Here is a 12,580-nt window from a genome sequence, read left to right as displayed (position 1 = left end):
CCCTGAGACGTGCTGCTTTCTTGATGTCAAAATAATGCCTTTTTTAAATACGTGTGTGTTAGTTTAGGTCAAGAGATGTCAAAAGGACCCTTGAGTTCATGGGTGTTTGGCACATAAGGAGATAATCTTCTTCACAGAAGGGCAACAGCAAACTTAGCAGTATGAACTTAATATATTATTAATAGCAGATTTAGCTAAAGGACATTATATAAGGGGTGTCAAAAGATTGTATCATCATATCATTACATGCAGGTTACATCATTATTCTTGTAGCCAGGTGGCGACAAATGTCTTTATGAGTGAGTCATTTGAATCATTCGCTCATGCGATTGATTCACAACCGCTGATTCATTCAGGAACAAAACAAGTATGTGCTAGTGAGTCATTGATTCATTCAATCAACCGATTGAGTGACCTGCTGAGAGTAGTATACCACTGTGCTATTCCAAATTCGTTCGCTGTCTATTGCTGTGTCCAAAAGCTGAAAAATGTTGCCTTCTGATGATGCATTCCAAGGTAGGAAGGCATCAAGGCATATCCGAATCCAATGGATTTCTCAACGAGTGAGTCATTATTGATTCATTCACTTCCGGAATGAATGTTTTTAAGTGAAGTGAAGTGTGGCCAAGTATAGTGACCCATACTCGGAATTTGTGCTCTGCATTTAACCCTTCCAAGTGCACACACACACAGTCGTGAACACACACCCGGAGCAGTGGCAGCCATTTTTGCTGCGGCGCCCGAGGAGCAGTTGGGCATTCGGTGCCTTGCTCAAGGGTCTCACCTCAGTTGTGGTAATGAGCACTGGTTATTCACTCCCCCCACAATCCCTGCCGGTACTGAGACTCGAACCCGCAACCTTCGGGTTACAAGTCGTGTGTGGAGCTATTTTCGTTTCGCAGAACAAAGAACAGAAAAAATGGCATTTTTGTATCTAAAATGTAGGTTACTCACTATTAACATCTTGTTTAAGGAACTGTATAAAATCAACATTGCTTACAGTCGATTACCTGCTTTTGTGATATATTGCTTAAATGACAGAGTAAGTTGTTGTTATGTAATTAACAATATAATATAATATAATTTGAAACACGGAATGATCTGTGTCTGCCACCACTATTGCAGTGAACACCCGTTGTTGTGTTTACAAAGACTTGATTAATGGTGCTAATAAGGTGAATATAAACAAAATAGTCGAGCAACAGTTAAATAAATAAAAGACAATATATTCTTGTTACTGTTATGTAATAGTATTCTGAAGCAAACGTTTAAAACGCAACTTGATGAGACTTTGATGTGACTTGGTTTTAATAAATGATACTTGCTTACTGACAATCTCAAGGCAAGGTAATTATACCTTGTCAAATAAATATGAATTTAGGCTACATTGGACCAAAAAAAGTGAGACGTCTGCCAGTTATTTAAAAATGTGCAAAATATGCTTTTCTATTTATCCTTTATTTAAATTATATTTCCCTCTTCTGACCTCTAGATTAAAAACTGGCCCTGACATTAAAGACTTTGAAATGTCCTACACAGCAGGTTAACAGCGTATGAACTGAGACCTTGGTTGAGAAACTTTACATGGCTTTTTCCAGGCTTTATTGCTAGCTAAGGTCCAAATCTGGTCTCCTGACCTTTTGCAGTTTTTGGGAGGCCCTGTCAAGTGAATTAATTGCCCGGTGACACACATTGCAGCTGGATCAGTCCCACGCCAGCCTAGCCCAGCAAGCTCCATTAATTACATTAGTCCTTTCCAAACTGTAGGTCTGTTGTTTCTCCAAAAAGAATGTGTGTCAGTGGACATTTTTTTCTCTCTCCCACAATAGCATGTGTGAATGAGAGAGATATAAGAGAAAGAAAACTCTCAGTTAAGCCATTTTGTGTATTTCAGAGGCTGGAAGGCAACCGCAGGATTCGCTCTTTCAACACACCATCAGACCGAGCAGCTCAATATCAAGCCTATGCAGAAACCAAATACAGCCTTGGGACCCAAATTAAGGTAACTAAGAGAAATATTATCATCAAAACACATCAGGAGTTTGGCTGCGATTAGCCGCGTGTTGGATGTCGAGAAGCCCTGGATGTGTGAGTTGCGTTCCGTCCCTCAGTTCTTCCTCTGCTGTTTAAAATCCATTTGAAAAGGACCTTTCCCTGTTGACCCGTTCACTAGACTAATGAGGGTAATTTCGTAGCCTTGACATCCCCAAACCCACCCCTTCCACCATCCTCTGCTCTCACACAGTCCCACCTCCTACTGTTTAATTGGCTAAGATCTGGTTCCAACAGCTTTTATGTTCTCTGCACGTGGCTTGTATCTGTTGTTTCTCTACCAAGTCCTGATGTTTAAAACATGACGTATCAATGCTGGCACTTGGTGATTCATAATTCTACAGTTTTTCTGCTCTTAAAAATGGACCACAGCTCTTCATGTTCATGCGACTGGATAGTATTTTCTTCTCTGACAAGGATAAGCACTGGATTGTAGAGTGCTCTTGCACTGAAGTAAGTTTTCTGAGGCACTTGTGTGAAGTAGCCCAAATATGCCTCAAAATATCACTTATTACACAACCTCAAGAGATTCAGTACAAATAACAGAAAGAAGATACACTGACAAGGTCACCTCTCTGTAATTTTGCAAATGCTGTGGTATTTGCCTTTATCTGAAAGAACAGAAACAGCTTTTTATTTCTGATATGGGGCAATATGATGAAGCATATTTTGCTAGAATATGACTGTACAAAAAGTTCAAATTAAGTTTTAGATTTTTATTCATCAAGGCTGTCAATAAATTCATTATTTTATTTAAATTCATTACAATATATGCTGATCAATTAATCATATTAAAGGAATAGTTCACCCTCAGGCCATCCAAGATGTAGATGAGTTTGTTTATCCATTAGAACAGATTTGGAGAAATTTAGCATCACATCACTTGTTCACCGATGGATTCTCTGCAGTGAATGGGTGCCGTCAAAATAAGAGTTCAAACACTGATAAAAATATTACATAAATTCCCTAAGTAATGTAAGTAATCCACAAGTTATCTTGTCTAAATCAGGGAAGGAAATATGCACATAACAAGCACTGTTTACAAGTGAAAACAGTTCTAAACAAATATGTTGGTGGATTTTGATGTGAGAGGAGAACAGGTTATTATGTACTATTATGTATTACTCTTATTATGTAATATGAACTATTTTCATCAGAAGCAATGGCTTAAAGTTGATGATGGATTTGTTTCTTACAAACACACAGCTTTTCACTTCACAAGATGTTAATTGATGGACTGAAGTTGTGTGGATTAGATTATTGTGATGTGTTTATCAGCTGTTTGGACTTTCATTCTGAAGGCACCCATTCACCGCAGAGGATCCATTGGTGAGCAAGTGATGTAATGCTTAATTTCTTCAAATCTGTTCCAGTGAAGAAAAAAAAAAAACTCATCTACATCTTGGATGGCCCGAGGGTGAGCTACTTTTAAGCAAATTTTCATTTTTGGGTGATTACATTCTTACTTTGTATAAATATTTGCTGAGAAAAGATCTCAAATGGTTCATTTTAGAGAAATGTGGATTTGGGAGTCATTAACATTTGTTTTAATTCCGTATCATAAACATATCCCTAACCTTTAGACTTGGGGGCTGTTCACAAAAGTTGCGTTATTGTTTTTAGGCTGTGCTTTTTAAAATGTACACTTACAGATGGACTTGTCTTTGCTGTTGCGTCACGTCTTGCTTGTTGCTTGTGATTTATTAACACATAATTATTTAACCAAACACAGTAAATGTACAACTCTATTATTTATTGATTCTTATTGTTAGATTAAACTCCAGCCCTCAGGCGGCATGAGGAGATAAGAGCAGTTGAGAAAAAAATGACATTTTGGACAAACTCCAGACTTGTGATGAGCATGTATTGCATCATGGATTAATGGCAAAATTTATGGTGATGAGCCTTGAGGGACCCAGATGTAAAAGGGACAAAAAAGACTGAACAGCTGGATCTGCCATGATTTGGCGCTCATCACAGCCCTGCCTAAAAATAGAACCCAAATCAGAATTTCAAATGAATCTCACTGTTTGAAGATCAGTTATGTCCACAGGATACATTCTCCTGTTAATTCTCTCACTCTCTCATCCACTTTCTCATTTACATCAGGCAAGTGACAAATGATTGCAGCATTTTTTTGACCCTGATATGTAGTGCCTCTTTCAATTTAGAAAAATATGCAACTCCAAATATACTGCACAATAAATACTGAAGACAAACTTCTCTTGGGGAGGAAAAATGAAAAATACTTGCAGAAACACAAGTGGGCCATGCAAAAGATTCAGCCTGGGAGAGAACTTTCCATCTGAAAGTTATAGGTGTAAATATAAAGTATACAGTTGTAGGTGGTTTACCATTAATGTAATCTGTAGATAACATTGCACCACACATTATGAATTTACATCATTTGTGTTTTTTGTTTATTTATTTATTGTTGTTGTTGTTGTGTTCTGTACTGTACTGATACTGTTTGGTAGACAGTGTTGTGCAAGATACTTCCAAACTGTAATACATTATAGATTACTTGTTACTGTTATTTAAAAGTAATTCCTTACCTTAAAATTCTGTCTCAGAATTGTAGGCTAATGCATTACATGACTCCTGTATTACTTTTGAGTTACTTTCACCAAAATAACTACAGAAGTAGAACTTAACATTCTAAAATGACAACATGTAGCCTTACAGCGAGCCGGGCGCGGCTAATAGCCTCGGACCTCGAGCACAGAGGCCAAAATCATGCCGCGTTTCCACTGTCGGGCCAGTAGCCTCGGGGCACTCCTGTAAATCCCGCCCTAAACACGCCTTCACTGGACTACGTCACACAATACAAAGTTCCACCAGCGAGAGGGAGATGAATGAAATAAATCGCTAAACAAATACACCAGAAGCTGTCGTTTAGTCTTTATTTACAAACTTGGACACCACGCGCGGCTATTGACTGACCACGAACAGGAAATAGAACTTATTTGGCATTTTTGATTCGTTAATGTCTCGCCCGTCTTGCGTTTTTTTTTTTCTTTTTTCTTTGAACAGTTACATTTTGGGCTAAAAGTGTGTTGTAACGCAAGCATTACTGAACATATAACGAGTAAAATATTACTGAAAATTGATTAGTAATGCCTTACAATACTGCGTTACAGCAAAAAGTAATCCGTTACTGTAATGCATTACTTTTGTAACGCGTTACTCCCAACACTGTTGGTAGATTACAAGTGACATGTTGGACAGGAACCTGTATACGATTCCTCTTGAAGCTGATGCTATGGTGAGCAGTTAGCAGTCTCACTGGGAGATCTCCAGCTTTAGAATGCCAGGATGTCAGGAAATGTCACAGGGAAACAAGAAAGGATAATACACAAAGTGCTGACACCAACTGTTTAATTATTTAGAAGCAAAATTGATGTGATAGGCAGGATACTGGGAAGATGACGGACAGTTTGCATCATATTATCCATCTGTTTATGCTAAACATAAAGATTCCATTTAAAAAGGCATGTGACTCTGCTTTACCGGGTAGAAATAAATATAGGCTACCATGATATAGACAAACGATGGGTAGAGAAAAGATAGTGTTATAATAAAGAAAATATCAGATAATATTTATAATATAGACATATCTATGATATTTAATGGGTCTTTTTATGGAAATGTATGACTGCCTTTTTATTTTAGAATAAGATTTTCCTTGCAAGGAAATCGTCCTGGGGACCGTGCCATCAAAAAGTTTGCTATAGATGAGCTTAGTGGGCCCCCTTTGTAACAGGTCGACATTCTCAGTTTTTTCCTCTGCATTTCCTTAAGAAATAAAAGAACATTTGATGTTGCAATATTTTCATTTAGCCATGAGGATTTTTGATATGCATGAAACCTTCTGCTTTGATCTGTACAGGAAAGTGCAAATTAAAAATGCTGTAAAATATTTTACAGAATCAAGAAGCTAGTACAGTGAAGCAAGAACTGTAAAGTTTGTAGAAGTTTTAAGATATAAGCTGATGGGCAGTATAGGGGGAATTCAGGCTCAACAGACATTAAACTGTTCCTTGCAGACAAGCAGATAAAGCAGCCTTCTTTAACACTAGGGGAAAAATCACCAGTCCAGAAGGAGCTAAAGAACAGAATGAGGGATGATATAGAAGAAATGTGGAGGAAGCCACTAACACTCACTGAGGATTCAGGACCACATGAATTATGCATTCCTCCATGAGAAGGTGAAATAATCCTCAGTCTCACTTTTTAAAGGTCTTACATTGATAATCCCTCCTTTTACTTTAGAATGGCTGTCTTAGTCTCTTTCTTTTTCTTTATCTCTCTTCTGCCCTATCTACCTTTGCCCTCTAATCATTATTGAATGTGTGGGGTTAAAACAAATCCCTGGAACTAGATCAGGAGTGAAAATGTTTCTGGATGTACTTTAGTAATAAGTGTGGTTGGCCATATGACAGGGGTCAGGCACTTTCACATTTGCCAAATTTTCTTGTTTTTTTGTTTTTGACATTAAAGCAGAAGTTAAATCGAAATAAGTTTGTTTGGTTAGTCCATGTGTTCTACCTTTGAACCCATGTATATACGAGCTAGTGTACAGAATTCACTTTTAGCATATACTGTACATGTTAAAATGTAAACTTTTTCTCTTTTTGGAAAATTGAATCCTGCACTACACAGATTTGTGTCAGATACCCTCTAGATTGACAATATGATGGTCCCCTTGCAAAGGACCCCATTCCTTAAGATACATTTAAGCATTTAATAAAATGCATATGTATTTGCTTTTTTTCCTTATTTTTAAAATACATTTTATGATTTTTTTTTCAGCTGACCACGGACCTACCTGCAGCCCACTGGGAGTGTCTGGACCAAAAAAACTTTAATGTAAGCAATGCCCTTTGTTTTGTTTTGTTTTGTTTTGTTTTGTTTTGTTTTGTAAGCAAACATCCTTTTCCAATAAGAATACGTCAACACAGGAAAGAAAACTACAAAATTACATGTATGTTTAATTACATTTGCATAATTTATCAGAAAAACAATAAAATAATTGATCAGTTATTTCATTTCATGGAACATGGTTTAATGTTCTTCTGGCAGGTTTGGGCATCATTTGACAGGCACCCCAGGCCTTCAAAGTACAGAGTTTAATTGTGATACTCATTTGTGATGGTAGTGCAGTGCTTGTTTGCAGTAACTAAAATGCATGTGTTAATAGTACAAAGACAAGACAAACGCAGTTAAAGACTCTTAAATGCACAGTAAATAAATACAAAAAATGGAAAAGTTCAGAATATGTCAACGTTTCCTTAAAACATTTAGAATATCTGCAGAAAACCAATGTGTGGAAAATTCTCCATAATCCATTGCACTAAATATTTTTTTCGTAGCAGATATTCGCGGATAATGGCATTTAAATATTGCATTTTAAAAAATGAAACATAAAAAAAACACTTTTTGGCATTTATCAAAATCCAGAAATGTGTAATATTGGGAGGATTAGCCGAAAACCAGAGAATGTTGCAAAATGAGCAGCAGAAAAGATTAGGAGCTGATACTTTTAACAGACGCATCTGACACATTTGCAAATCCTCATTCTTGCTTTCTATTGTTATCATGAGCAGTGGAGCTGAGCTCAGTGCAGATTGCAGTCATACAGCTCTCTGATGCTGCTCTTTTTGATCCAACAGGAAGTTATTACAAAGCTTCCTAGGAAAGAATGACTGACACAATGACAGCATAAAGCAAAAGAGTTTTGAAACAGAAAGGGGCTTCAGAATTACTTTTAAGGTTTGGAAAAGTGCAAGGATGTTTTTGACGAACGTATTTCTCTTCTCATCCGTCAGTCGGTCTGGCTGTTTGAAGACTTCCCTCACTATTCACACTCTGTTTGGTAAAGAAAGTGATGTAAATACGTGTTGACACTGGAAGCTCAGCTAGATTTGGTTGAGGGCGGCTTCACAAATATGTCTGCAGAAAAATCTTCGTCTTTTGATGCTACTGTCTCTGGACAGAGATTATTTTTGCTTGGAAAACTTTTCACCAGTCAAAAGCCATGAGGAAACTGCCTGACTAGCGAGCAACGGTGAGCAGTTTGGAAAAGATAAGAACAATTTTTCTCTCCCACCAGAAATTGCAGCGGAAGATCCATTTTGTTGAGAACCTTTGGCGACCCCCAACAGACGTGTGCGCCAATAAAAGTGTTCTCACTTCCTTTACCTCCTCAAGTCATTTGTAATGAACCAGCAGTCACTACAGCAATATCTAGCCAAGCACATCTCATGTTTCAAAGATTTCACAGTTTTGATGGATCATACGGGATTACGTCCCGAGACAATCTTTGCTAATGCTTTCCATGTTTAAAAAGCTGTTCTTTGTTTGTTTTTGTCTTTTTAGAAGTTATCTCTCAGATGAGGAACGTTGTTTCATCTCCTTCTGAATCTGGATCTGGCAAACCTGAGAGAACTCCTCATTGTTTTTTTCCTTTTTTTTTTCGCATCCAAGGGAATTTTGCGTTGGCGTGAATTATGAGGAGTCCCAGCGTGCATCACTGCCTTAATTAAGACGCTTTGAGAACACTGTCAGCACATACATGTGCTTTGATCTCAGATACGTACAAATGACGCACCCACGTCTGGAGCCAAACGGCATTCCAAACGCCAACCCTTGACTACCAGTGCCAACCTCATTAGAGAGATCTACCTCTCCTGCACCACACAAATTGTAAACTTCAAGGATTTAGAGAAGAATTAAGCCCACGAATCATCTCTGGAGGTTTAATCTAATCCTTCCCATTTTAGCCATCATTCCTTTCAGTTCTTGCTTGGAGTCAGACTGCCTTACACTTTCCATTTCAAATGATCCAAAAACTGGCAGCGAGACTCCAACTGACCTCCACGTGCTTTCAAACACTCATTTCTAAACTCAAGGACTGCTTTTAAAATTTCTTCTCTGTAATATTCCCTATTGTTCACACTAATTATTTAATTTGACCATTAAGAGAACTAATTAGCCTCTTGAAAAAGTTTCTTATTTTGCCGCCAAACATTAATTAATTTAAAATCAAGCCAGAACTTTAACATCTCTTTTGGTTTTAATTGGGGTTATGTAGATACTCAAGGTGAAATTAAAATACCCTTGTGATTTAGAGGGACATATTGGGGAACAATCTTGAAAACAGTATCAAAATACTGAAGAATTTCCAGCACTATGCATTAAACTAAGATTTTATGGTTGTATTACAGTAATATCTGACTGATTTGACTACCTTTTTCACAACAAGTGATGCTTTGCCAGCATTTGAAATTCAGCATGTGGCTGTTTTCACAAACATAAATGGCTCATCCAAGAGCAAGGCTGTTGAAGATTTCGGGGATGTTTTTTTCCCCCTCAGGCAATCTGAATCACCAGACAGGTCTTGGAAGCATAAATACACATGTGTATGTATAATTCTGTCACTAATTAATTGTGCCTAACTTCAGGCGATAGCTTGCTTTCTGCTTCTACACTGTAAAAAGTCATTAGTTGAACTTACTTGGAAAACCTGTGGAAACTGATTGCCTCAAATTTCTCAAGCAAATTAGTTTATCATTTTTGAGTTAATAAAACTTACTGTAACTTTGTATAGGTAACTTGTGTATATGTAGAGGTTACCAGAAAACTTGAGTGTTGCTAACTCAATTTGACAAGTTCAGCCAACTTAGAGATGTAAGTTAAGCTTAGTGCACAGAACTCAAACAAAACAGTTCTCTTAACAAGTCTGCTTTGTTCACATTACTAGACAAATGTGTGGAAACAGATTGCCTTAAATTTCTCAAGTAAGCTGTACTCAAAACTTAGTTGTTAATACAAAGACAGAAAACAGATTGTTAGCACAACAATAGGGCATTTATTTGTTTAAAACAATGTTACTTCAAGTCATTATTTTTTAGGCATGCTATCAAATCAACAATTTAACACTGTAAGAAAAATTGCACATACTGCACTCAGGAAATAAATAGAAAAAAACCCATCAACATCCCTTTTATGACACCTTGTAAATCTAGATTTACCATTTTCTAGAATTACCTTTTTCTAAATCAATAATGATCAATCATGAACAATTACACTGAAAAATGCTCCGGATTATGAGGCAGCAACAGCTTGAGGGCAAGCCAAAAAAGCTGAAATCTTACTGTTATTTGACAGCTTGAAGAAAAAAAGATTCAGAACCCTATCTGTAAAAAAAAACAAAAAAACACCTTAACCATTTCAAATTGTATTCACTCTAAGACTGTATTCATTGTTCTTTGCACCAGACAATGGAAACATACCTTTAATCCAACAAACTAGATGCTCTTAAGTACTGTTTACTAAAGTTGTTTAGTTTAACTATTGCATCCACCTGAAAGTTCACATAACACAGTGTAATTAAGTAAATTCAACAAATATGTAAAAATCAGTTATGTTTACTCGCTTTTCTTAAGTAGATTCAGTGATTACTTTTTACAGTGTAGCACCTGATATAGTCTGCATGACAAACTTGCTTAACTACTATTGGCTTGACATGAAAAAAACAGCTCAATTTTAGCAATCCTATTTTTATGTAGTTGACAGTTTATGGTGATTTTTTTTTTCTCAGAAAGCCCCTTGAGGAGTCTGCTGTCATTTTTTTCATTTACCATCTTCACAAAGGACGTAAATTATTACACTCTGTCTGATTTTAAGACATTCGAAATTTGTTAGCTCAACTCAGATCACCTCGCAAGTGCCTTTTGCATGAATCAAACCAATTAGTGGACGGCTGCTCTCTCCTGTGCTTGACTGTAACGACTGTTGCGTAGAGCGTGAATCAGACTCGAGAACCAAGCACACATAGCACACTCAATCAGTGTTCTTTGGGACAAAGATCAGCCTTTCATCAGATGGAACATGTCCAGCAGGAATCCAACCTGTGGCTCAAGGGGAAAATGGGCTGCCATGCACTTACTCTAACAAAGCTGTTGTCAGTACAGTGTAGCTGGCTGCTGCTTCCATTTTGATGATTTAATTCTTTGCCTCTTTGACACAGGTCATTCCCTTGGTATTCTGAGCTTTTGATTTTCAGATGAGCACAGCAGAGAATTCGACCTATATAGCACGACTTTCTTTCGCACCAGTTTAGCTCTTTCGGATGTATTAGATAGAGGTGGGTTCTTTTTGCCAAATTGTCACACAGCATTTTGTGTGATGTGATGATCGTGTCATGATTTGAGAGCATCTGTGTGTATTAAATATTCCTTATTTTTTTATGTTATAATGTTTATTTTTCCCAGATCCTAAATTTGGCTTATTTTTAGGTTTAAAATGACATTTTGAATCCCATATATGGGTTCAGACTTCGGACAACACTGTTTGTATTCACGGTTCAGTGGTATTTTTCATTAAAATTCTTTGGAGCATCCATGCTTTTTCAGAGTATATTAAAAATCTGTACACTCTCAGTGCCGAAGATTTTAGTGTTTTCAAGCTGCTTTGCCCTGTTGTGTTACCTGTAGACTTAGCAGGTGGAGCAGTACAGTGACTTCCCACCAAGCTCCTCTTGTGGATTGGCATCCCCAGGGGCTTTGAATTATTCACACAGTCTCCAAGAGAGCAGTACCAAATCTCAACCATTTGAGCGGTTCATGTCTGCAACCACTGCAAACATTTCTCTGTCACTTTACCTTGAATGACAGTATACCCGAACCTTCTCCACATGGAGGCTGTAGCATTCACTTTGTTCCCAGAGATTCTCACTTTCCATGGTTCGCCTTTTTGAAGTCAAGCTTTGACAACCCCTGGGATCTCCACTGTGTGCTGTATGTTTATGCTCTCAGCCATTCGCATGCCATTGTTGACAGTCTTTTGAACTACAGAATTGCACAAACTTTCTTTTTCCTATTTGTCTCACATTCAGAAGTCAAACAGTGAGCTGGAAATTAACTGCAGCGCAATTTGAATACAGCCAAAATTCTCAGGAAAAGATGCCATTCTACTTGCGTGCTCCACTTCTTGACAGATGGGAAAATGCTGCATGATGGTGAGTGAATATTAACAGCATCGTTATAATCAAATGAATAATGAATTATGATGTCTCTTCACTGGACGTGAAAGATTTTCTTTTGTGATCGCACATTTCTTTATTTTGACTGCGAGTAGTGTTCTGACTCAAGCCGTAAATCAGTCCAGTTTTCACTCCCATGTCTTTAATGGACCATTTAACAATACTGTAGGATTTAATCTCTCTTGTATCATGGTGTTTGGTCAGATCATTTTCATGTTGCGTGTGTTATCTATTAAAATGTATAATGGCTAAATAAATCAGTAATTCAGACAATAGCCAGATAAATGTCATGACGGAGTGCTGCAACTAATTGTAAAGTCTTTTTCATAAGAAAATAAAGCACCAGAAATGCATATCAATTTGAGCCATGTATCACTTGTACAAATTCCTAATGTAAGTTTAAGTAAAAGTAAAAGGGTGCATTTTATTCCCAGGATGGAGCATTGCACAGGTACAAGGGAGATGCGAGGCTATTTATTTAAT

Source organism: Sinocyclocheilus rhinocerous, unplaced genomic scaffold (assembly GCF_001515625.1).
Source record: "Sinocyclocheilus rhinocerous isolate Xijiao unplaced genomic scaffold, SAMN03320098_v1.1 scaffold576, whole genome shotgun sequence".
Classification (NCBI taxonomy): Eukaryota; Metazoa; Chordata; class Actinopteri; order Cypriniformes; family Cyprinidae; genus Sinocyclocheilus; species Sinocyclocheilus rhinocerous.
This window is presented reverse-complemented; position numbering follows the sequence as displayed.